The 26,530-nt window shown below is 35.6% G+C and overlaps 1 protein-coding gene and 1 pseudogene across 8 annotated transcripts in view; one reads left to right on the top strand and one right to left on the bottom strand.

The window, feature by feature from the left end:
* Cntn4 (contactin 4) overlaps window positions 1-26,530 on the bottom strand; it is a 975,079-nt gene that overhangs the window by 437,097 nt on the left and 511,452 nt on the right. The window lies entirely within an intron of this gene.
* LOC116100152 lies at window positions 10,153-10,271 on the top strand (annotated as a pseudogene).

Genomic DNA, 26,530 nt, shown 5'->3' with positions numbered 1-26,530 from the left:
TCCTAAAAAAAAAAAAAAAGAATATCATCTCACAGCTTTTCTTTTTTAATATTTTTGTCCTTTACTTAAAATAATCTATATCTAGATTTTTTGTAACCTAGAGGTAGAAAATTTTTTGTTGATATATAAAATTTTGGCTAATGTCCAATTTCAGATGACCTCAAGATTAGGATTCTATTCAAAATGTGCCTACCACTGTCTCCAAATCAGGCACAAAAACGTAGGGTGTTCAACTGATTTCTGATGATTTAGATATGAGTTATTTCCAATTTGGGAGCAGAGAGAGCTTTATTCTCATTTCACTGACACTGATAAGGGCAAGGAGGGAAAAATCCACTTCGTCACTGTCTACTGATGGCAATCAGAGGAATTTGGAAATCTTCTCAACAGTCACTTAGACTGACACCCAGGCACATCAGAAATCTATTACATCATTTCCTGGATGAAAAAATACTCTCATGGATCAAATCTTTTAGAGATTTTTTTTAATATACTGAATTTCTGAGCAAAGTTGGTCTCCCAGGGCATTTTAAAAAATGTTCTCTATTCCATTTCCCCCAAATCTCAAAGTGCCTTTTCCTCTTCTTACACCATGTTCCTGATGACTAAGTGTCTACTATCCAGAACTTCATAACGCTTTCTCTGTAGCAAAGTTCCTAGTTTCCAGGATGTTATCTTAGATCACATAGGATCAATTCATTTTTGCTGAAATAGACACTGAACGAATCCATCATCCCACTAAAGCCATCCTGATGTTATCTGTTTTATGTTAGGAAAGGCAGGAGGGAGGATGGCTCAAACTCCTCATGGAGCAAGAGCTTATGACTTCCAAGGTATTCATCAGGGAAAGAGACACTTCAATACAGAGAGACTTTCAGCCACCTCTAAAATGACACCATAAGCTAATAATCCTTTATGCATGTAAGCACAAAAGGTCAATTCCAGGATAACTACTTACATGTATATGTAAGTATATGTACATATACATATATATAGAAAAACTAAATTAATATCATTTATATTAGTACAAGGTTAGGTATTATAATAATCATAAAATTCTTAATGAATTAATTTAAACAAATAAGTTCTGATATGATTTTGAAAATAAAAATAAGTAACACACATGGGAACTAAAAGCAATGTTGCTCAGACAGATAAAAGACATTGTGCTAAAGAGTCTACTGTTACTTTGTGGTCAGTAGATTAAGAAGGATTAAGGATATTTAAAGAAAATGTAACAGTCTAATATGATGGTATCCCAAAATAAATATAATTGATACAGAAGAATTCATAGAGTAGAAGTATTCACTAGCACCTTTCAGCTGAATACAGAACATTTTTTTATAACTTCTAAATTTCTCTCTCTTTGTGTGTATGCTGTACATGTATATGTATGCTTGTGGGCATGTGTGTTTGTGTGTGTGTGTGTGTGTGTGTGTGTGTGTGTGTGTATGTGTGTGTTAGTGTGTATATCCATATATGCACTGTTATATGTGGAGGCCCAAGGTTGATGTCTAGAATAATTCTTGATTGTTACTCCACCTTATTGATTGACACAGGATCTCCAAAAACAAACAAACAAACAAAAAACTCCAAAAAACAAAAAACCCCGAGTAATGATATGGCTAATCTTGCTACCTAGCTTGTTCTGGGGAACGCCCATCTCTACATTCAGTGTCTGGAATTAAAGCGAGTAATGATATGGCTAATCTTGCTACCTAGCTTGTTCTAGGGAACGCCCATCTCTACATTCAGTGTCTGGAATTAAAGGTGGGCTGCAACATCCAACCTGACCTTTCCCTTGGTTGTGGAGATCGGAACCCTGGTCCTCATACTTGCACAAGTGCTTTAATCATGAATCCATCATCCCAGCCTTACATAGCATGTTTTGAAGTGACTGACTCTCATGTAAGTGGCATGAAAAGAAGCACATTCCCTACATGGACAAAATATTCTGAGTCTGTGCCTTGATGGTAAGCTGCATGACTCATCTCCGGCTCTTTCTATGTTGCTTTAAAATCCCTTCAAACTACCCAACCTAAGTCTTCACTGGAAGGGATGGGCATATCACACTACCTCTATAGCACACCCAGACTAATGGAATGAATTTTAAGTCAAATGATATCAGTAGATAAAGGAGAAACAGAATGAGTAACAGGATTATAATATGGTACACCTATATACTATTATGTGTCACATAGAAAATGTAAGAAGTGCTGTCTAGATGTAGACAGTTAGACAAACTGTTTCTTCATAGCAACAACTTTTATATCTCTAGAATTGTATACTTTTGATCAAAAATGAAATAATTGTGGATTCTAAGTTAAATAAAAAGAAAACAACACAGGAGCTCACTCTTCTATTAGCTAAATTTTATGTCTAAATTCCTAGAATTAAATAATAGTTTAGCCATCGATCAATTATGTAATAACTACTCCTTCAAAGTGAGGCCAATCCTTTATCCCTTGCATCATGACTTTCTTTCTAAATATATAACGAGGTTTATTTGGTCCATTTACTTCTAGGAAGAAAGAAGATTATGGGATTTTTAAAAAATGAGACACAATGCACTGTCCTAAGGAAAAAGCTTTAGAGGTTCATTTATTTGAAACTAAGAATTTCTACTCTTCAAAAGACTACATATTAAGAGTAGAATAAGACCAAGAGTAAACTAAGAAGACATAGAACTTCCTAAATATAATATCCATAGTATATAATATCCTAAGTTAAGGAGAATATAACCTTACTGAAAAGAGATATGGATAACATCAATAGGCAGGGGACTAGTGAACAAATAAAGAAATGAAAATATTATTTAGAAACAAACTGAGATACTGTTTCGATTTCACCAATGGACAAATGCAAAAGCCTTACAAGATAGAGTACTAGAATGGATGTCAAAAAACTAAATAGCTGAATGGTGCTAGCAAGAGTATAGCATGAGCAATCACATGAGCAGCAACTTAATTATATTTTGCGAAGCTGAAAACTCAAGTATCTCATGATATAACAATGCTGCTACTTAAGCACGTGCAGGAAGTGACATATATGATGGTATTTACAGTAGCAGTGACCTGTAATAGCCCTTTGTGGTAAGTATCTTATTATTCCTATTTTTTAGATGAGGAAACTGGAGCTTAAAGAGGAAAACAATTATCCAGTCACAGAGCTTATTAAAAATGTAGCTAAAAATTGAAGCCTAGGAATTTCAACTGCCTGACGAATAATCAATCCCACTGAAATCTTTCTATATTGTACTAACCAGAGAAAAATAAGGTTGACTGAGATCTTAACATTGTACTATAGTTTTACTTGGGAGTCCATGTGACCATCTACACTGTAAGGGTTGACCAAGACAAGGTAAATTTATTGTTGTCAAATTATTAATATTTGTTAAATTATGGATGTGGAGGTTCTATGTGGGTAAATGTGTTATATAAGTGCATGCACCTATAGGTATGTTCAAAGGCCAGAGATTGGCTCAGAGTGTTTTTCTCTATCATTTATCACATTATTTTGAATCAAGGTCTTTGATTTAGCCAGAGCCTGCCTTTTTAGTGAAACTGTCTCTCCTGCAGGACTGGGAGCTTTACCTTCTCTCTCTCTCTCTCCATATCTAAGATTACAGGCACCTACCACACCAGGACACCCATCTTTTACTTGGGTTCTACAGATCTAAACTATTGTCCTCATGCTTGCAAAGCAAGTCATTTACTCACAGAACCGTTTTCCAAGTTCCTTAAATTTATTATTTATTCATGTTGGACAATGAATGACTGGTGCCAATTTGAACTATATTGAACTTATCAAAGCAGAGTTTTATTTTTCCTGAAGCAATTTTAAAAGTATTAAATACTGTAAAAGCTGGATCAGGGCAGGAGGAATAAAATATGGAATGTAAAAAATAAATTAATCAATAAAAAAACCCCTGGATGTCAAAGTGAGAATTGCAAGATGTTTTAAATTATTATTCTTTGAATTATTTTTGTACTCTATTGAAGCCTATGGGTTTTTTTGACACACAATCACTGCATTTACATAATTCTTTCCTTCATCTCAAATTCCTTCTGTATTTTCTATTTCTTCCTCCAAAATTATGTTTATTTATTTATAATGTTACACACACACACACACACACACAAATGCATACATGCATGTTCAACTTACTATGCCTAGTAGGCAATCCTCATATGTACATATGTTCAGGGCTATTTAGGAACTCATCCTGGGAAAAAACTAATCTTCCCTCTTTTGGTAGCCGTTGACCACCTATAGATTTTTATCTAGGTATGGGACCACATTGAATTTTCTTTATTCATTTTGCCATGGCGACTGGCATTGTCACTGGTCTTATTTTGGGAACCACAATGCTGGGATTTCATGGTGGCATTTTGCCTGTCACTTCTAAAGGATGCTACGTAAAGGCAACCTGGCCACCTATCTCTAACAATCTTTCTGCCACATATCCAAGTTTTCCTGAACTTTAGGTGTTGGGATTCCATTGGAGATGTAGTAAATGTGGTTGGGAAGCCCACAATAACTTATTCTCTGCATTTTGATCAGTTTTAGATATTTGTGGTAGTCACTATGTGTTACACAATGTAGCTTCATTGGTAAAGAATGATAGCTACATTTATGTGTGACACTAAGTATTTATTATATTCTAGAAACTATATTGGTTTAAGAAAATAGTGATAGTAAACTCTATTGGATTTGTTCATTCTGGAGAATAATATTTTTAGTGCATGAAATAACCCATAGAATTACAAAAGAAAGCATTTATATGAAAGTAGGATTATAAAAGCATTTTAGACATTGTGACAAAATTGTGTCTTCTGTTTGGAGTATAACCTCAATGGTAGGTGGAGTATCTACCTACCATGCACTCCCAGGATCACAGTAATAATAGCAATAATGAGAACAACAAATGTTTCAAATGGCAAATTTAATAAGCTTCACCATTTCAATGTCATATACATAATGACACTTTAAAATATTTGTACTAAATTGATACATGAATATGTCAGTGACTTCTATTGACTATGTAGCCATCCTAACTTCCCACAACTTCTTGATTATCTATTTTTAACTGGAGGAATTGCTAGACTTCAGTAGATGATTAATGAACACAAACGCTTTGTTTTGTTATTTTTACCCATGAGCCTTGTCAAGACAACCTGATGTACTGCATCTTACAGAAGTTCTCCCAGTTTACCTCCGAGTGACTGATCTGGTCTCACAGTAGGGAGACAGCATGCTGCTCCTTCTGCTTTTCCAGCCTCATCTAAGCTGCTGGGGACGCTGCCGTTTTCCACTGGGTATTTTCAAGCTTCCTATGTATCCAGGCTACGGTGTCACTGTAGCCATTTCTGTTTGTTCCTTCATCCCAGAACAGCTTACACTCATCATTCATTGCACGCAGCCCTCTCTCCCAATATATATGTCTGACAAAAGGCAGAGCACTTTGGGAACTAGAATTCATCATGCTTGTTTGCACACACCTGATTTATGTTTACCTATCCTCTGACCTCCCCACGCCCCTTCTGCCTACACTGCAGGAGGAAGCTCCACGGGGATAGCTGAATATTATCCCGAAGTCTTAGTAAAACTGCCATGTGGTTGGAGAAGGATTAATAGCACACCACCAGAATATCTGGGCAGTGATCCATAAAACTCAGAAATGATTGCTGAGCTTCAGGACGAGGAGTTAAAATGACAAAAATATATGAGGCATGAATGGGCAAAACAAGAGGGTAGGAAAACAGAAAGGAAAACGTAAGTGTAAAAATGGAAATAAAAGGGAATGGGTCTCAATAAAAGGTACCTGGAGCAGTTAATGTTTAGTGTTCATAGGCCCAGCACAGCATCTGTCTTGACTAAGCTGGAGATGAAGGGGTTCTGTCATGCTTCAAAGAGCAGAGAAGTAGCTCTCCATAATGCTTTGTGCCATTTATGAAGTTGCCAGCTAATCTGCCCTTCGGAACTGACATGATTCCTTACCCCATTCTCCCTTTTTTTTTTTCTCTTCAGGTAATAACTTACTAAGAACAACAAAATGACACTTTACTAAGTTAATAGGCTGAATACATGTTGCATAACAGAGAAATAGCAGTAGCATATTCCTCTCACTGGCCTCTGACCCATTTTCTACACAAGACCATTTAATTGCTAAGGTTGCTGGCTTTTAATCAGAGCACCTTAACCTATTTCATATCAACTGTATCATCTGGCAAGAGATGCTGAGCTCTCTGAGCTCTGGTGGTTCATCTGTAACTAGATAAATGAATACCCATCTTTTCTTAACATTAGAAAATAGCTAATATAATACATATAGATTTCTTAAAGAGATTGGTACTTATTAAAATATTCAATAAATAATAATACATTTAATCCATCATGACAGTTATTCTACATTTTTTAGCCATCTCTTTTACTTCAAAAATTATTTTTCCTATCTTTCCAATTCTTTATTTTCATAATCATTTGATTTGATGCAGAAGTAACAAAGAATAGTCACAATGTAACATATTTTACTAACTGTATTTATTACAAGGGAAGATTAAAAACTATTGAAGTTATAAATGCTCTCTAGTAAATCAACATCAGGTCAAGTTTCTTTAAAGACTCAACAATGGCTTTGCACATTTGCATTCAGTTCTATAGCTTCTGTGCGATTTTCTAGTATTGCTAGGATTTTATCACATTTGTCGCATATCACAGAAGTGGAGAACCTGTCATTCCCAGAGACAGTCATAGAAGAAAGCTGAAGGCAGTGCAAGAACATAGTCAGTGTGTATGCCATATTTTAACTATGTCACTATTTTATGGGATTTTCCATAGGACCTCAATACGGAAATGTCTGTGGGACTTTCCAAAAAATGGCTTAAGCCAAGACCATAAAGAACATAGTGTTTCTTAGCCTAATTTTGGGGATCATGTCAATGGATCTTGAATCCATTTTCATGTGACATGGTATCTTTCCTCCTCTATTTTCCTTTTATTCCCAATTTTCAAAAAAACCTAAAATAAATTAATAAATAAAAAATAAAAACCTAAAGGAATACACTTTGTCCTCTTTAGATAGACTAAAGCTTTTTTTCAGATTCCATCAGGATCTTAGCTCTACTAAATCATTTTTGCCTGAAGGAGGATTCAACTCCATGCAACTCCTTCAACAAAACTGTACTTCTGTGACTGCCTCATAGTTCTAACCCTGAAGAGTGAAGTCTCTTTCCTTTTCCAACAGGAGTTATGCTTTCAATGAATCCATTTAGTTTGATTCTCATATGGAACTTACTCTATCAAAAGGTAAAAACTAAAGTATTTCCACATATTGATATATTGCATAGAGCACACACAGAAAACAGATTTTAATAGAAAATATCACAGAAATGTAGACCAAGAATGCTTTTACAGAATGATCTTTTCTAACAATTAGAGAACAGATGGAAACCAACCAGCTTCACATATCCACCAAGCAAAAGGCCCCTCCCTGTGAGCTCTTTGTATACAAACATTCAGCCAGAGTTCAGTTCTGCAGGTAGATGTATAGTCCTGATGTTTTAGGGAGCGTGATAGCATATGATGGCCTGGGCACACAAAAATGCCAGAGGAGACATTAGCCTTTAAAGGCACAGTACCTGAGTTGGACTCAAATGGCTTTCATTTTCAAGCCCTATACCCTGAGTATTTTTTGACTTTTTTTTTTTTTTTGTAAAAGTAGAATTGCCATCACAACCTAATGAAAAGCTGTTGATTATAAATGTAAAAGTTAAATGCATATAAATGGAAAGTTCCATCCTATAATGTGCTTAGGCAGATTCAGACCAGTTGCCATGGTGCATGCTATATTTTACATACATTAGTGGAGAGCTGAGGATAAATGGAAGGAAAAGAGGGAGCTGTTGACATTCATTGGGAAATTTATGGACATAACAATCTGCTAAGAATTTGTCAGGAGTTATTCAAACTTACAAACACCCTCCTAAGTCTGGTACTATTTTTCCTTGTTATATAGATGATGAAGTGAAGAGTTGATAAGATCTAGTCATACATACGTGTTCAAACATGTATTTCCTACAGCCAAAATTTAACTCATTTTTATTTCACGTTTAAATTTTATTCTTTAAAATGTATAATCTCTTTTCATTCAACTCACAGTAAAGGGACTACAAAGTAAAAATCATCCCTCACAATCATAATATTGAACACACTGAGTGGTTAAAATTCTTTGTTTCAAAATACAGAAAATGATTGGAGAGGGGAAGGGTGCTGCAGAATCTAGAAGTGTACATATATCTATGTAAATTGGACTACCGAAATTTCTAGTATCCTACTCATTCCTTGTTCAAGGGCATTCTTGCATAAACAGGGTCTTCACTTAAGTCCAATCAATTATAAAGGATTACACTCAACTGGCAGCCATATTTATTTTCTACAGCTGAATCGTTTATGAGTAGGACAAACGTATGGAGCTGATACTTGATGCCATCATGTTCTTACAAGTTAGATTCCCTAGACTCTTAATAACTGCAGGAGTTTCTGTGGTTGCAAATGACTCAATCACATGAGGAGTTCAGTGAAAGTTGTATTAAGTGAGAAGTGAAATGATGTCATGTAGCCTGACACTTCTCAGGCATCAATGATTTAGGTTAATATAATCCAGTGAATGGCTGGTTTACTCCATTTTTACACAGCTCCTGAGGGAATGGAGCCCACGTGTTCCTGCAAACTTACAAACTAGGAAAGATATTCTTATTTATGATAGGCAGGGGAGAAGGATTAGGTAAAGACATACAGCATAGTCTGTGTCTTAGAACCAAGAGATTAAATTATTCCAAGGGCTAAAGTTATAAATTTTGGACATGATTGAGGAAAAACAGCAAATTGAATTTGCCGTAGCATTTTGTGGACTGACTGAAAAGGTGGAAGAACTTGCATCCTTGATAGTCTGTGGTGTGTTATTGTGTCTGATCAATACAGAAAACCTTTCATAGAGAAATTGCCTGCTTCTTCATGTCCTATAGCCAAGCAAGAGAAACGCCCCTCTGTAATGATTCAAAAGCATTCTGAAATATGAAGCTTGCCTAATACAGCCAGGTGTTACATGACCCCACCCCCTCTCCTGATTTAAACAAATGCTCTTCTAGGGTCAATCATATTATAGATATGACCTAACAGCCTCACCCTTTCTGCTAACCAACATTGAAAGACTTGAGATATTAGCAACATAAGCTAAAGGTATACATGGATGCTGCCAGTGTTTTCCCTCCAGATGAATAACGGAATGCTTTAAATCTATTCCTCAAGCTGTTCATTTGAAAATATTTACTCCCAGTGTAATTCCTCTGTTGTGCCTACATCCTCGAATCAATAAATATTGCTACTAAAAGGAGAACGAAACTGAACCTATAATTAGTTTGCACTGGGCACCAGAGCTCAAAACAGAATTTCACTCATCACATTTGATCTTTTTGACAGCTGTTTTGGGAAACACAATATTATCTCTCCCTATATATTTTACTCCAATACAAAATTTTACATGAGCATCTGAAGTAAGAGGGAGAATCCTAAGTGATTTGCAAGGATTTCAACATAAAAAGACATGGCTTCTACGCAGTGAAGCTACCAGCCTGTGATGAGATAATTAAATAAAAGGGAACTCCCAGTAGCAAGTGAAACTGCCCTGTTATTATTGAGGCACTCACAAAAGTAATGTGTCAATCAGGGAGCAGAGTTCCTATTTCACAGATAATTGGTTCAATAGTCCACAATAAGGCTCCAGTCTTCTGCAATTATATGTTAGAAAAACTACCATTTTCATTTTAAAAAATTATTTGGTAAGTGTAAAAAACCATTGTTTATATATATATATATATATATATATATATATATATATACACACACACACACACACACATATATATGTATATGTATATATGTAAAATTTATTGTTTATTTTTGCTTTCTAAATAGTTCCATGATGCTCGCATACACATGTGTTATATTATTCTCTGCTGTTCCCTCCTACCTTTCATCCCTACCACTTTATCTAGATTCTGCAAATGAAAGAAAAATCTTTGTCTATGTCTGTATGTCTGACTTATCTAGAAAGAACTCTAAGATCTACCTACATAAAAAAAAAAATTAACTGTTTACGGTCATACCACCCTGAACGCACCCGATCTCGTCTGATCTCAGAAGTTAAGCAGGGTCGGGCCTGGTTAGTACTTGGATGAGAGACTGCCATGAAATATTGGGTGCTGTGTAGGCTTAAAAAAAAAAAAAACATAAATGGGAAAATGAATTTGACAGGGAATTCTTTTTTTCAATTTTCTTTTTTATTGGATATTTTCTTTATTTACATTTCAAATGTTATCCCTTTTCAAGGTCTCCCCTCCAGAAACACCTATCCCATCCCCCTCCCTTTGCCTCTATGAGGGTACTCCCCCACCCACTCACTCCCACCTTCCCACCCCGGTATTCTGCTATACTAGGGCATCGATCCCCCTCAGTTAATTGAAGAAATACAAATGGTCAATGAATATTTGGAAAAGTATCACATGGTATTACCCACCAGAGGAATGAAAATTAAACGTGCTCTCCATCTCACCTTAGCAAAATAGCTATACTAGAGAAAACAAATGGCAATGAATTCTGTCAGGGATGAGTAGAGAAGGCTTACTCATAACTCCTGGTGGGGATGTAAAGTGATATAACTGCTATAGAAATCAGCACACTCAAGAAAATGGAAATAAAACTTCCACATGACAAAGCTACAGCATTGTTGGACTACAACCAAGGCAATCTAAGTTAACAACTACAGAGATATACACTTTTATTGATTCACAAGAGAATATATCCATAACCAGCTTAGATCTTCATCAGTAGATAAGTGGGTAAAGAAATAGTTATGTAGAAACACAACTGAAGCTCATTCAGCTGAAACAGGGAGATGAACTTATGATATTTCAAACTAACACAAATAAAGATAATTATATTAAGAGAAACAACTACAAATGTTGATGAAAATACGAAAAATATTAAAGGGAGGATTTCAGAGCAAATTCTTTTCTGTATTTTAATTTGGGACATTGTATGAAACTTTTGTAGTGCCCAATGATAATGAGCAAAACCATGTGGTATGAGTGATGTCAAAACTAAGTTTCCAGTAGGAGACACGTTTTGAATAAGAACAAGATAACTGAAGCCTGGATTCCTGCATTTAACATCACAGCGTTTCCAATTACCACATACAACATCCTCAGAGTACCATTTATGTTCACTGAGCTTTGGTTGCCTACTTTATGGACTAAGAACAATACAAATACTGTCCCATGAGGTTGTTATAACATTAAATATATTTATATAATTTACACATATCTGCGTTTTATGATTTAAAATCTATACACTATTTGAAGTAGTATATAGACCTCACATATATGTGTATATCTATACATATATTTCTGTGTGTAAATATATAAATACATCTATGTGGAGCATGATGTGTTCCCTGGCATGTAGGGAATGATGGATCTTTATGCTTATTTTTACTACTTTCTATCAACAAGCTACAATCCATGTTTTAAAAATTGCAAATGACTTCTTGTTCTAAATATGATAAATATTTTATATTTATGTCGATTTAATTTTAAATTTCAATGTTTGCTTACTTTCCAAGGAAGCTTTTGAGAATGGCACCAATAGAGATTATGACAAATATCATGCCCCTATGAGCGACACTTTGATCTTTACATTCCACAATGAGAGAACTACTCCTAGAAAAACAACTAAAGGACCACTCTAGCAACCAGAAATCTTAACTTTTGCCAAATAATACCTACAGAGGCATTTGTGGTATTTAAATGTTATTTAAAAACTAGATTAATCCTAATCCTTGGTTTATCCTGTCTCGAATCCTGTTTTTGATAGGAGCTTTAGCAGATATATTGAAAACATTTTAGAAGCAAAGAAAAGAACAATCCTCTTAGAAGTCAACCCTACGGGGGCTATGGACATCCTAGCTCTCTTTGCCACTATGAGGACATGCATCCAAACTTTCAAAGTTTATTTATTCTTACTATATGGTAGATGCCATTGTACAACTCTGTGTTCAGTGAAACTCACTAAAGTGTATATTTAAATGCTTTCATCCTGTTTATATTAGAGTTGACTGACAGTACCCTGATTTTCAGGTTGATTGTTTCATGGATGAAATAGATCACGATTTCACTCCGTTGTCTTAATCCAAGAGAAACCTCAATGATTTAGCTAAGAGGAGGGCTTTAGAAAATGCAAAGTGTTTTAAGACTCTGTAATCCCCTTACCTGCCTCAGAATAGACAGGGGTTTTAAACATGTACAGATGTTAAAATGATCTGGGGGAGTTTAGGCACAAACAGATTAAAGATTCTATCACATCATCACTGACACCTGCAAGGTTTAATTAAGCTGAAAGTCACCAACTTCTGCTCAAAATGCTGACTGGTGGCTTGTTAATTAGTTAGGTTTTCCATTGATTAGCAACTTATGCAATACTTGGTTACAAACGGCTGTAATGCTTGCCTTGTTTCAAAGCTTAATTAATATGACATAGACTATTTTACAATGATGTCCTTGTTTGATTTATGAAGCAAAAAGCACAGTATTTTATTGCTATCCCTAAATACTGACATGCAAATACAATTTTCAAGGCAATGTAAAACTGATAATATGAAACTTTCTTTGTTTTGTAGGAAAACTTTGAAGAAATGAGCCATTGCTTCTTGTCATGAGCAATCAATTAATTTCTCAGTAACAGTGCTGTCAACAAAGTTTCAAGATGAATGTTTCAATACATAGCTACTTTTCAATATTCAGTTATCAAATTATTCTTCAGCATACAGCATGGAATTAATTAAACTTATGTGGGTGTTTCTCTGCTTTCATACATGCAAGTGATCCTCAAATCTATTTCTTCAGATCCAGCATCTGCTTGGAAGCCAGGGCAGCTACTGTTAATTGCTATCTTGCCATTTCTCTCAAGTATGTCTGACAGGCATAGTGACCTTAAGTTCGAAACTGGACCACTCATCTTGTGTGCTATTTCTCCCTTTACACCTGATTTTGACTCATTCCAGAAAAGTATCCTTTCACAACACATAAAACAAAAGTTAACACATGTAATCCTTTCTTACATTTCCTTATTCTTAACATTTTACCTTCAAAGCATTCTAAAGTTACTTTGTTTAAATAGGGTCCCTCTCCCCCTCTGTTTGTGTGTGTATGTGTAAGGTTGATGAATATCTTCACCAATAATTCTCCATTTTTATTCCTTGAGATAGTCTGTCAGTGAATATGAAGATCACTAATCCCAGGGTAATTCTTGTCTCTATCTGCCCAGTGATGAGATTATAGGTATGTGCTGAAGTGTTTGGCTCTTTTGCATGGAGAATCTGAACTTTGGTTGTCATGCATGTGAGGCCAAGATATATCAATTGAGTTTCCTAAACAGGCACACATACACTATCCCATAAATTTTTCTTTAGAAAACAGGTACACTCACTGTGCTTTGCTCATTTCTAAATAAACATGCATCCTCCTTCTGATGCACTGACTCTGTCAACTTCTTGATGTATAACCTTGCCATATCCCTCTATACTTGGCTTACCCTGAATCACAGAGTCCTATAAAGTCTAGCACTCCATTGTTACTTTCTTTCTTCACAGGTCATATTCAAGTGTATTCCTGTTTGAAGGTCCTGTTTTGATTATATTCCTTTAAAACTGAGGATATAGCCCTGTCTGGAATTGCAGGCTGGTTTCTTGCCTGTCTTACTTTGAAGGTTAATTTCATTTTTCCCAGAGAAGAGAATATCATCAACTCATTGAAACAATTACCCATTTTCATTTTGCCACTCACTTTAGCTATTCTACTCTGCTTCATTGCTTAGTAGTTAACTTACCTGGTCATATTCTTTTTCTTTTGCCTCGTCCATTGCTCTGTTTACCATAGTAAACAGAAAAATAGTGGGCACACAGAAGAAGAAGCATTAATTGTACAGATATTTGTGTGTACAGAGGGGCCTAGCAAGATTTGCCAAGTATAATGGAGAAAGTAAATCTGTACAAGTATTTCTTTTGAAAACAATAACAGACATTTAAGGTTTTATCAGATTTTTATAACAACCCATTAGAGTCTCTCTTCAACATTAAAGTAAGGCTTAAATGGCTGATGGATATTACAGTAGTGAAGAACTTTACTAACAAGAAAGAGACCTTGGGTTCACACCATACCACTATCAATGATAAGTAAAACAAAAATTTTGTTTATGAGAATATAATTATAATAAGTGATAAACTGGGGTAAAATAGATACTAGTCTTACACATGGATTTGATGCTAGATCTAATTTTACATCAAAAATTCAAAACAAAATATGTTCTACTATAATGTGTGTAGTATGAAACTCATGGCCTTATGTGTTTTGTGTGTTAAAGTATAAAACACGTGAAATACAATTTATTTTAGAGCACATTACACCATTCTCAGACCCCAGGTAACCACTAATTACTCTCCTTCCCCTTGTCTAATGAAGTTCATGGTCTTTCTCTGGTTTGCCCTAAATAACAGAAGAAAGAGCCATCTACAAATCAATGGTTGAATCATGGTTGAACTAAGAAAACCATCATGGTACCATTTTCTGGTTAGTGCTTACACAGCTGATTCCCTGAAATTCTTGTGCAAGCAAGTGAAGAGAAAGTTGAGAAACTATGGAGACAAGGCATCCTCACTAGTAAAATGTTTGAGAAGTATGTTATCCACTGGTTATGGAAGCTCCTTGTGAGTTTAGGTCTAGGCAGCAGTCATAAAGGAAAATAAGCTGCCAGTCTCAGAATCTCAGGCAAAGCAAATCAAAGCAAATTAACAAATCGTAAAAGGAAAATATTAGGTCACTGGTGGATGTCATGATATTATTGATAAGTATACAGTGCCTTGGCTAAAAGATGCAAAATGAATTTCTACAATATTTACTATCACAGAGACTGTCTACAATGTTATCTTTTCTTCTCATGTATGAGCTAAAATGAAGTTTGCTCAGCAACTAGACAATTCATCTCTTCTATGTCAAATCCTCCAGGCTCCTCTCAGAGTAAAACTATGAGAAGCAACTTATGTTATATGTTCTGTGCCTTTGTAGTTTACACCACTGAATCTCACTAAAATAAATTCTCATTTCTTAGCATAGCTGATTTTGGTTTATTTAAAAAAGAAAAAAGAAAACATTGCCAACATCTTGATTTCTTTAAAAATGAGAAATACAGAAATACTTTATTTTACGTGACACCTCTGCCAAATAGCCTCAAATTCTAGATCTATTGTTATAAGGCTGGAGCAACATTTTCTGAAGTTTCTCAGCAATATGATTTTCTACCATGTTTAGCAAAAAGCATGTTAAGGTAACCGTATGTCTGTCTATAATTAGATTTTGTCGAGTTGAACACATTTCTACTACACTAGTTCATCTCATGAAGAATGTATTAGGTTTTGATGTCTGTCTTCCTGTCTGTCTGTGAGTATATGCATGAGTGTAGGTACCCATGGAAGCTTCCTCTGAAGCTGGAGTTATAGGTCACATGAATGTTGTTATCTGAATTTGGATCTTCTTCACAAGTGGTACATGAACCACTGAGCCATTGCTCGAACACTGCCAAAGGACTTTTGCATTGAAATAAACATCCATCTGGCATAAAAGTCCAACCAGATGCTTTCAGCTATGTATACAAGAAATGTGGTAAGATTGTCGATGATATGCTTGAAAGACAGACATCTTAGCCTCTTTACCAATCTTCTATGCTCCAAATATTCAATAAATATGCCTGAAATTGTCTTGTTCTCTACTGTCTAGTTTCAGTCCCCATCCCTATTTCCCTTCTACCTATGGGGTCTTTATTTAATAAGGACCATCCTGTATTTTAAAATGAACAAAAAGAAAAAAAAAAGCCAATCTATCCAGGCTACTTTTACAGTACATCTAACACACTGACTAGCCCATCAACAAAGCCCAAACCAAGTAGACATCCAACGGTGAAGAGAAAGGAAAGATTGGAAAGGTATGAGTCTGTTTGAGCCATAATATATTTGGACTTCAGAAAGTACATTCATAAATAGCTCCCCTAAGCAGGCACAAAAGTATAATTTGTTGATGAGGAGAGATACAGATAAGAACAGAATTTCCCATGAGCCTATAACTAGCTAGAGTCCTAGTGATGGCCAAATTTATGCCTGTATATCCAAGTGAATGTGTATGAAGAATCAGTCATAAATCAGCAACAGTGATAGCCTTTGAGAAATAGGAAACCATAGAATGAAAGAAGTCCACAAATTTGGGGCTCCTATGGGACTCCAGGAACTTAAAACTGTGTCTAAGAAGGGTCAGGCTATCCTTAACACCAAAGTAGCATTATAGTGTTGAGATAAGATCAACCACCACAGGAGAGGGACCTCATATGCTCCTTTCTTTTGTTCTTGGAGCTTAAGCTACCACCCTTGCTGGCTGACTTTTATACTTGCTTTTATCCCTTTCTCATGCTGGCCACAGCTCTTGAGAAACTTATGTCCTGGCAACTTTATTATGAGTTTTTGGGTTGGAGATCTATGAATAATTTGCCTGTTAATCTTTTAGGTCTCTATGAGTTCAACAGTAATGGATGTTATATAATTACTTCATGTATTTTATTAAAAAATGTCAAAAACACATTTAGTTATTGTAATGCAATCCATGCAAATATAAGTTCCCAACCTATTACCTAATTCATTGTATCATATACCTGTAAAGATTTTCCAATACTGTAGAACACAGTTCTGATTTATTGGTAGTACTAAACATAACTGTAGTCTTAGAAAAGGCACTCCACAAATATTTACAGCAGCTGCTTTTCTGTCTTGATGTGTGTTTGTAATTATAAGATTTTTCATCTTATTATGAGATAGCTATTAAACTGTTCATTGGAAAAGAACTCAGAAACAAAGGCACATAAGAACAAGTCATGCTTCTGGATTTCTTTTCATGCAGGATTTGTTGTTGCTGGACAGAATTGCACATTTATAATACGTGAATCGTCCACCCACAATGGCTAAATGTATAAGGTGTAAGATTTTACTAGATGACAGTTTGTCATGAGAGTTCACAGGGACTGAAACCCAAGTTGGTGGAAATAGCTGTAAAAAAGGTGATGAAAAGTAACTAAACATCACCCCTAAGGCAATACATAGAAGAACGTATTTAACTAGGGTGGGCTTGCTTACAGTTTCATATGGGTAGTTCATTATCATCGTGATTGGGGGTGTGACAGTATGCAGGCATGCATGGTGCTAAAGAAGTATTTGAAAACTTTATATCCTGATTCTTCTGAGGTAGGATAACCAAGACAGGAGCTGGTATGTACATTTGAAATCATAAAGCCCATCAGTAACACACTTACTCTCAACCGGCCACACCTATTAATCCTTTCCAAATATCCACTAACAAGAAACCAACACAAATATGTGAGTCTAAGAGTCTAATATCATGAAATCAACATACATAACAAGGCATACAGATAGTGTTCTATTTTAAAGTTTTCAGTTATTTATTTAATTGTATTTGTAGTTAAATGTGAGATTGTTAAATAAAATAATATCACACATGAATAATTAAAAAAAAGATGAAAGCAAAAAAGAAAAGGAAAAAGAAAAAGAAAAGAAAAACAAACACACAAAAGAACAAACAACCAAACAAAATGTGTCCTGTATAGGAACAGTGATTTAAAAATAGCTGTAGGTTTCTAAAGGACAGAAAATGTACTTTTAGATAAAACAAAATTGACTCATCCAAACAAGAATTAACTTATCCACGATGCTCTTCTATACACTGTTTCATTTACTAAAAGATTACATCATTTTCAAAGTCAAAATGAGTAAAATTCATTAGACTGACCAAGGTGAAAAAAAAAAAACAAATTTCCCTGAAGTTCAATGGAATGGAAATGATACCCATACATAAAACATGATTAAACCCAAACTATTCTCATAGGAAACACAAACTTTGTACTTAATTCTTGAGAAGATTTAAATGATTTGTGCTTCTTGCCTTTTCATTAATTATTTTCTCTATAGTTACTAAAAAAACTATGTTTGTTCATTGATTGGGGGAAATGCACATTCAAGAGGGTTGGTTGATGCACATGTGTGGTTCCACATATTCAGTAGGTTGAGATAGAAGGCTGATTTGAGCCCAAGATTTAGATATAATTCCTAATGATATATTTATACCTTATATATACATATCTGTTATGATTTTTATATGATGGAAGCAGTTGACATTTTTTGTGTGTGTTTGTTGTTGTTTATTCCTGAGATAAAACACTGACCAAAACAATTTCAGTGGGCAAAGTGTTTAGTTGGCTTAAAGGGAATAGTCCATAAGGCAGAAAGCCAAGGCAGGAACTTGGAAGCTCTGGAAGTACACTGCCTACCAGCATACTCAACATGGATTGCTCAGCTTGCTTTCTGACACACACAGAACCATCTGCCCAGGAGAGGCACTGCCTACAGTAAGGTGGGCACCACATATTCATTATAAATCAACAAAATGTTCTGCATACAATAGCATATGCCAATACTCATTTGAGATTTCCTGTTTCAAGGTGACTCTAGTTTGTGTCAAGTTGAAAAAAAAAACTAACCAGCATAATATAGACACTAACATTTGCCATATTGAATATATATCTTATGAAAGGAGATAGGAAAAAACACAATAAAATACACAGTATAAAAGATACTGTTGGTTACCCTGTTTAAAAAATTATATATAATATCCAGGTAGAATGGCACTTATTTATAATTCCAGTAACTCAGAGGCTTAGTTCAAGGCTAGATTAAGTTATAGGACAATTTCAAGACTAGCTATAATACCGCAGCCAGATTTTTTCTTTAGATAAAACAAAACACAATGAACAAAATGTCAAACAACATGAAACACAAATGTATTTGTTAATCACAGTATCCTATATTTACATTTTGTACAAACACCTTAGACAGTAGCCAAATAACTGTCTACCTTCTCCAGCATTATGAGGGACTAGCATAATGCAACCAAGACATCATCTTGAACTTCAAAAAGACAAGATAAACCAGATAACATCTATTTTGTTTGTATAAATGTGTTTGAAATTAAATTTCAGATATACAGGTTTGTGTGTGTGTGTGTGTGTGTATGTGTGTGTGTGTGTGTGTATGTTGTGTATGTATGTATGTATGTTTGTGTTTGATAGAAGTGATGATGTTTGATGAGTGAATCAACATGGTACCATGTGCAAAGTTATATACGTCTCAAGGTACACCTTCACCAATACCTAAGGAAATAATTCTTTATTTTATTTTATTTTAGTTTAGTTTCTTTATTTACATTTCAAATGTTCTCCCCTTTCCTGGTTTCCCCTTCGAAAAAAATCCCTATTCCCCCCCACCCTACTTGAGAATTATTAAAATGTATAGGATCCTTAGAGGAAAAAGATATGTCATCATTTAACAATCTAAGCTACACTAGAAAAACATTTTATAATACTTAACCGTTTATAAATCCACATGATACATTTTTAGAAGAATATATGATAAGGACATAAACTAATGACTAATTAATGATTTCTTGACATTCTCTGATGTATTACTATTCTATACACCATGCCATTTTTTAACTTATCACTGAGTTTCATTTCAATTTTTTTTATGCTTACATTCTTCTTTCTATTATCTTTAATCTTTTTTTTACAGTCCATTTGTTATGCCCCTCCTGTTCTGCCCTCCAGCAGTTCCTCATCCCATTCTTCCTCTCTGTCTCCAAGAGATTGTCCCTACCCCCTGTACCCCCCACACCCTGCCAGGCCTATCCATTCCCCGTGGCCTCAAGTCTCTCAATCGTTAGATGTGTCTTCTCTTAGTGAGGCCAGACCAGGCAATCCTCTGTTGTATACCATTTTTAAGAACCATCTATATTTAACAAATAACAAATAGCTATTTTGTTATTTGCAAATCCACAGAAAATCTCTCTCACCTGTTTCTGTTGCTGTAATAAGACACCTCGTCCCAGGCCCTTTATGAAAAGCACAAATTTATTGCTCGTATTTATAGAGGATGGAGGCTCATTATGAAGGTGCCAGCAAGTGTGGTGTTGATTTTTGAGAACCCAGATTCTGCTTCTTAGACAGAACCTTAGGCAGTGTCTTAGGCTGTGTCTTAGGCTGACAGGTGGCAAAAGAGGAAAGATGTCCAAAAAGCTCGAAGCAATGCCCCCAAAACATTTGCTTAATACATTAAAAGCCATTTTTATGCCTTACTTTCCTAAAGACCCCACCGTTGTATACTATTTAGTCAAAGCCCAGAAAGATATTTGAGCACAGGATGCAAATGCATTTGCTCACTGAGGAAAGCTGGAGCCCATCAGTGTTTTCAAAGTATAGCTTGGGTGAATTCCCAGTGGACTTCTTCTTCTTTTATGTGTATTTTATGTTTTTTTCTTTCTGCATGTATTTATGTAGATTCTATGGACCTGGACTTTAAGTTCTAATGGTTCTAACTAGCCATGTGGTTGCTGGGAGCAGGCCGCAGTCCCCCGATGAATCAAGTATTTTTAACAGCTGAGCCGTGTGTCTAGCCCCTTAGGGGGCTTCTTAGTTTGTTCTTAATAAAAGCCAATGACTAAAGAGAAATACAAAGCACTGTGCTTAATAGCTGGAAGATGTATTTGGTTTTGTAATTCTCAAAATGGTAAACAAACAAAAAAAAAAATCAGGGCATCAGGTAGTTAATGTCTCAACTTCCCTCTACCAGTTCCACACAGGAAGTGGGTCTTTTTTAGAGAGACTACTGGTAAAAGTGCTTAGTTCAATGGTTCAAGTAAGTGCATGAAAGTAAATGAAAATGCTTTACTAGGCTTTGAATCCTCCAGCTAATTCACACACAAATATTGATCAGCTATTAACTGAAAACTTCAATGTTATCTCACATAGACATATCACAGAAACAACCCAAATTTCACCAAAATCAAGTTATTTTAGTCCCCTGCATATATGTAATAATAAAACCCTATGATATAATTGGAAAATCAATACAAATTTTATCAATTTGCCATAACCCCTATGTTTTGGTCTCGTTGGCGCAGGAAGATACTCTATAGGCTATGAAAAAGTAACCTGGACACTAACCCACCTACAAAAGCCTTGAACTACAATCTGTTATGCCCATAGGAGGTGCTGGGACAATGGTGGGACAGAACTTGTCGGAGTAGCCAACTTATGCCTGCTTTAACTTGCAGCCCATGCAACAAGAGGGAGGTCATGCCTGACACTGCCTGTATGGGCAGGAACCAGAGACGAGATAGCCCAGAGACCTAGGGTAGAACCCAACGTGACTGGTAAAAATCCAAACCAAGTCAAAATAAAGGAAAAACAAGACAAGCAAACACCCAAAAAACCAAAAACAAGTAAAAAACCAATGTAATGATTATTAATGATATTCTGCTACACTCAGATCAGTGCCTTATCTGGTGGCTCTCAAATAGGCTTCCACTGGCAGCAGATAGGAGCGGGTGCAAAGACTCATAGCCAGGCATCATGCTGAGAGTCGAAATTGGAGGTGTCTATCATGCCCTTCCCCTCGAAGATCTGGGAACCCCAAGAAGAGAGGGAGGAAAGACTGTAGAAGTCTGAGGAAATGTAGCACACTGAAAGAACACAGTTCACAGAATCATCTAAGCAGGGCTGGGCAGTGGTGGCATATTTCCTTTAATCCCAGCACTTGGGAGGCAGAGGCAGGCGAATTTCTGAGTTCTAGGCCAGCCTGCTCTACAGAGTGAGTTCCAGGAAAGCCAGTACTACACAGAGAAACCCTGTCTCAAAACAAAACAAAACAAACAAACAAAAAAGCTCACAGAAACTGAAGTGGTAAGCAAGTGGCCTGCAAAGGTCATCATTCGATCCTCTGTGTATATGTTGTAACTATTAGCTTTAGTTATTTTTGTGGGATTGCTAACAGTGGGAGCAGGTGTGCCCTGACTTGTCTGCTCTATGTATCCTTTTCCTCCTGTTGGGTTGCCTTGTGGAAACTATATGTGGGCTTTGTCCTTGACTATGGCATCTTGTCTTATGAAGTGTGGTTGTTGTCTCTTGGAGGCCTGCTCTGTTCTGAAGGGAAATGGAGGGGGAGTGGGTCTGGAGAAGTAGAAGGGTGTCAGGACACTGGGTGGCATGGAAAAAGGGGAAACAGTGGTTGGGATGTGCTGAATGAGAGAAGAATTAATTTTCAAGATAAAAGGAAAAACCCATAAACAACCTGATACACAATAAAAGTTTAGTATCACATCAAAAAAAAACATATGTCAGTTTTGGAAAAAAAGGTTATATTATAACTTCTATGGAACTTATTAGACACCACTGAAGTGAAAAAGAAAGAACGCAGGTGACTGAAAAGACTAATGTAGCCTGTGTACCATTTGCATCAAATCTGTAGGAGTGTACAGTCATATCTTTCACATTGACATCTACTCTATACACAACGACACCCACAACTATTTCCAGTGTCACACACATGCTCAGGACACCACAGAAGAAATATCTTTTCCACTTTTATGCCATATTCTTTCTGTACCTTTTATGTTTAGGTAAAAGAGGATTTAGTACTATATTTTAACTATATATTCAGTATACTAAAATAGTGCCCTGGGTTTTACACTGACTTCTAGGTGTCTAAAACGCTGCATTATCCTAACATGTAAAATATGTAAACTCTACAATGTTTAAAAGACAATTAAACCAGTCAACATATTTCTTAGAAAATATTCTATTTATTGTTAAATGAATAACTTTTTGTATTAGATTTAAGGTAGAGTAAATTACATTTTTGTTTTTTTTCCATTGGCAAGTAGCTTTCATTCAGTAATTATATTAAATGGCATTAAATACACAATAAACTATCTAAATAGTCATCCCTTATTTTTATTATATCTGCTACAATAATGTCAAGCATATATACAATGCACTGTCATTACTCCCATCCTACAGTTTCTTCCCCCTTAGCCCAATTCTTGTCAACACCCTTCTTTGCTACAAGTACTTTCTTATTTTCAATGTCATTTTGTTTTATTTTTTGATTCACTGAGTTTAACCAAGGCCACCTTTATAACTCTGGGTTTAAAACTGTCCACTGAAGCTTGATGGGGTCAAAAAATGAAGATCATATCTGCCCTTCCTCCACAATCACCAATAGTTCAGAAATGACGAAGGATTCCATGAGTACCTCCCCAGTCGACCTTTACCTAATGATGAGTCGTTAGGCTCCCTCTCTCGCTGTGCGCATGCAAATATTGCTTTGGTGAACATCCTTGCATATGTACTCTATATAATAATGTTTTTCTAAGGTGTTTTTGTTTCTGGGTTGTAGGTACCACATATTTGACTTTAGTCCAATGTTCTACATGCTCTAGTTTGATTTATAAAGTTCGTACTCTTGTGATTTGTTTTTATGAAAATTTCTATCAGAAACATAAAGGTTGGATCAGATACAAAATAGTAAACGATGTTCAAAAGTCCAAATTCTTTATCCAGTGAGAGTGATAGCACTGAAATAAGAATGAAACTGAAATGTTTTTGAAAACTTTGGAAGAAGTCATGAAAGTGAAGTACAGGATACTATAACTAGGAGCCAATGGAGAAAAAAGAGAGACATAACTGTAACTCACAGATTGGAGATCTAACGAGCCTGAGGTCACCATCACTATTAACCAATGATAATATCAACAAGGAAGAAGCCAAGGGAAGACTATGTCTTCTTTGCTATCCTTCATTTAAGTAGTAACTGTATATTACAATTTCAGGAAACATTTTTTTCTTTAAAATTTAAAATTTTAAAGAAATTTTAGTGATTTAAAATTCTTTTTTAAAAAAATTATTGGTTATTTTATTTATTTATATTTCAAATGTTATCTCCTTCCCAGTTTCCCCTCTGAAAACCTTCTATCCCATTCTCCTCCCCTCTGCTTCTATGAGGGTACTCCCCAACCCACCCATTCGTTCCTACCCCATAACAGTAGAATTCCCCTGTACTGGGGCATCAAGCATTAACAGGACTAAGTGCCACCCCTCTCATTGATGCCCAACAAGGCCATCTTCTGCCACATAGACAGCTAAAGCCATGGGTCCCTCCATGTGTACTCTTTGGTTAGTGGTTTAGTCCCTGGGAGCACTGCGCGGTCTGGTTGGTTGATATGGTTGTTCTTCCTGTGCAAATGTACTATGTGCTTTTAAGGATACAGAGTTTGCAAAGGAATTCATAGTTATGTTGGAAGTAAAAGGATTGCATGCCTCTCACTAAGCATACTGACAAGTAAGTAGTTGCGGTAACATACATGAGTAAACATTCATTACATTTTAAAAACAAAACTAACATCAGCTTGGTGTGCAAAGAAAAGAACGCAGAATTAGTCCACACAGTAGCTTTCTGAGTGTCTTCAGTGTCAAAGTTCCCTTTATAATCCATTTTTATTCCAGCAGTCAGAAAAGGTATTTTTAAAAAGATAAATCATGTTATATTTTCCCCTGCTTGAAACCTTCCAGTGTCAACTTATTGTCAAAGAATTACGACAATGTAAAAATTTTCTTCAGTCTTTGAATCTCAGTGTGATCTGACCCCTAATCACCTCCTATCGGCACAGATCTACCACTCCGTGCCATCACTGTGAGTCTAACAAGGACACATTTCCTCTGGCTAGCTAAGTCTCCTAACCATTGCACTAATTCTGTGTCTGACTAGAGCACTCTCCCTCAGACTTAGGCATCTCTTCAGTTTTGATTCCTTTTCATTTGAGTAATGCAAGGCAGCCTTGCCCTCGCCTCATTTGCTTGTCCTATATGACAACATATAAATCCCCATGCTTACATTTTTTCCTTCTAGCATTAACTTCCACCTATTTTATAGCTAATGACTTATTTGTCACTGGCATCCTTTGACTAGAACCAAACCCCACAATCATCATTCAACTGGTGAATGTCAGTTCTCTGTACTAGTAGTGACAGAATATTAGTTATATGGATTGAGTCTAGCAGCTTTAACTTTCAAATCCAAAATACTATAAAATCAGAAATATGTTGAGAACTAATAAGTCATACGTTAAAAATTTACACTATAAACTTTATTTCTTTTTTCTTTCTTCCTTTTTTTGTTTTTGTTTTGTTTTGGTTTTTTGTTTTGTTTTGTTTTGGTTTTAGAGACCGGAGTTTTCTGTGTAGCTCTGGATGTCCTGAAACTCACTCTGTAGACCAGGCTAGCCTCGAAATCAGAAATCTGCTGCTTTTGTCTCCCAAGTGCTGGGATTAAGGCGTGCACCACCACTGCCCAGCATAAACTTTATTTCTGAAAAATTTAAGATACCACATAATATTTATAAAATTTAAGATATACTATATAATATTATGTTCAATCTATACATGTAAGATGTGCATTAAGTAAAAATTATTTTGAGATTTAGATGTTTAGATTTGGGTCCTATCTGAGATATGTTGTTATGCTTATGTAAATTTATCTCCTGACTCACAAATCTGAACATGTTTGATCTCAAGCATTTCATATATGGAATACTTAACCTATATAAGTGAATCACATTGATGTAATAATCACGGCTCTTTTAAGCTTTCATGTACTCCACCAGGAAGTTTTACAACTCTACCTTCAAATGCATGCAAAATCTAATTCCCCAAACCTCAGGTCTCTAGTCCAAACACCCATGCTCTCACATGTATAGCTTCAACAGCCTTGGACCTCTTTTTGGTATACACATCATTATACATAAAGTATCTATACACACTTTAATCATACTATGATGACCCTCTATTTAAATTTCTGCAATGAGCAACACCTCACTCTGAAAGACTCCCAAGATTTTACTTCCTGTATAAGATTGCGTGATTGGCTATTTTACCTTCTCTCTTGTTAAATATCAGCTTCCTATTACCCACTCATCCCACTTTAAAGAAACTGGGAAACCCTGCTCCTCAAATGCTAGGCAAAATAGCTATGTTCTGGAAAGTTTTTTATTTCATAGAAGTATGACTCATAATGTTATGCTGTCTACTTAAAATTTTTGCTAAGAAAGTATGTTATGTGTTTTAGCTTTAGCTCTCAAATTAAAACATATATAAATGTAATAAAACATATACATATGCATGTATGCATGAATATATTGAGGCAAAAAGATTACCATCAAGCAATATTAGAGCTACTTCTTAAAATTATTTTAAGCCATTTGACATATAACCAGTAACCAAAAATTTTAGAACTTTTTGTTTAGGACCTACCCTCTCTACAACTCATGCTCCCGTGTTTTAACTTACCTCTTATTTTAGAACTAGAACACCAGAATTATTTTCTGAAAGATTTTGTTTCATGGAGTAAAGATTTGATTGGCTGCTTCTCTCACAGGGAAAATCTACAGTCTATAACTTTCATATGCTTTGGGTCAGTAGT

The sequence above is a fragment of the Mastomys coucha genome, unplaced genomic scaffold (assembly GCF_008632895.1).
Source record: "Mastomys coucha isolate ucsf_1 unplaced genomic scaffold, UCSF_Mcou_1 pScaffold20, whole genome shotgun sequence".
NCBI classification, from domain to species: Eukaryota; Metazoa; Chordata; class Mammalia; order Rodentia; family Muridae; genus Mastomys; species Mastomys coucha.
Note: the sequence above shows the minus strand (reverse complement) of the source record. Positions and strands in the feature narration are given on the sequence as shown.